Source organism: Capsicum annuum, unplaced genomic scaffold (assembly GCF_002878395.1).
Source record: "Capsicum annuum cultivar UCD-10X-F1 unplaced genomic scaffold, UCD10Xv1.1 ctg34618, whole genome shotgun sequence".
Classification (NCBI taxonomy): Eukaryota; Viridiplantae; Streptophyta; class Magnoliopsida; order Solanales; family Solanaceae; genus Capsicum; species Capsicum annuum.
In genome coordinates this window covers 1,148-2,548 of record NW_025841476.1, presented here as the reverse complement: position 1 = coordinate 2,548, position 1,401 = coordinate 1,148, and the positions used below count along the sequence as shown (strand labels likewise).

Genomic DNA, 1,401 nt, shown 5'->3' with positions numbered 1-1,401 from the left:
CAGCAACAGATTGCAATTATATCTGCCTACTCAATTATGGAGCTGATTAGAATCAAATTTGCCTACTTAATTGTGGAGCAGATTAGAATCAAATCTGCCTGTCATCCGTGGAGCAAATTATGAATAAATGCGTCAACTCATTCGATACCCTTATTTTGTAATCTTAAATAGAGATGAAAAATGGAACAAAACTAGAAGCCTAAATGGAAGTGATATGACCTCTTAGGGGAGAATTAGGACCTCTTCGAGCTGTCTAATCTTTCTGGCATTCTTCAAAGTGGATTCTAAATGATATTGGATATTGGGTTCCACCTAAAGGATACATTGATTCTTCCATTAGCATGTTGTAGCATTTAATTCTCTTATATACTGCCTTTATCTTTATGCATATGTAGTCCTCTTTCCATTTTTATAAATTCTGTCCTTTCTTTTCCTTTTAGATATTGCATATGGGGTTATTGTGCGAAGATGCTCAAGAGGATTATTGCCGTGAAGAATGTGATAAGGGAAAGCAAGTAATGTCTTCATCACGTGGATTAGAAAATGTGTGTTCTGGATCGAAGTTACATGCTCCTGCAAAGGTTTTTCAGAGTTTTGTGCCACCAAAGTAATGTGGTAAGTTTCTTGGTGGCCATTCTATTAGCAGGGTAAAGGAGGTACAGACCGGGAAAATAAGATAACGACCTATTGAAGAAGCTCTTGGTCTATCATCAGGCACCAAGTGGATGAAAACTACTAGCTCGTCAAGAGTTGTGTCCACCAATTATCTAAATGTAAGTGTTCGCCAACATCTCCTAAGATTCATTACTTGTTTTGATCTGTCCTCTTCTTATATCTTTTTTCATCTGAAATTTCATTTTCTATCATGCTCTAATTAATTTTTTTTAAGAAAAATAACAATGATATGTCTGAATTGGTATTATCTTTCAAAATGTTTTCTGTTACACCTTCAATATTCTGAAAAGCTTTCATAGAAAAATTTATTTACTTGCTGTACTTCAATCCAATTGATGTAGCCTTCTTTTTAGGTCCTGAGGGTTCTATCATTCTGGAGCATAGGAGTCCCAATGCTTTGAATGAGAGTCTAATGATACCCATGACACACCCTTATGATCCTGCTCACGATCCTTCCAGGAAGTAAGTATCCTTCATCATGCACCTTAATTACTATCATAAGTTAACACGAGGTAAATTAAACTCCAAAAGAGTTCAAATTTCAGCTCATATCTGTCCTTGCGTGGTAGCTTTTTGGATGGCTCATCTTTGCTAGTAGTCAGCTGACTAATCTTTTCTTTTATGAGGACCTTTCTTTTATGAACTCCATTGTTCTTTTCCCTATTGATTAGTAAGGAAACATATACGATACTTTTTAGTTAATAACATAATGTTGGTTCTTGAAGG

The 1,401-nt window shown here is 35.5% G+C and overlaps 1 long non-coding RNA gene across 1 annotated transcript; it reads left to right on the top strand.

The window, feature by feature from the left end:
• Positions 1–227: 227 nt before the first annotated feature.
• Positions 228–1,133, top strand: LOC124891371. Its single transcript, XR_007049668.1, has 2 exons — positions 228–773; positions 1,029–1,133. It is a non-coding gene; the product is annotated as an uncharacterized LOC124891371 (long non-coding RNA).
• The last annotated feature ends 268 nt before the right edge of the window (positions 1,134–1,401 follow it).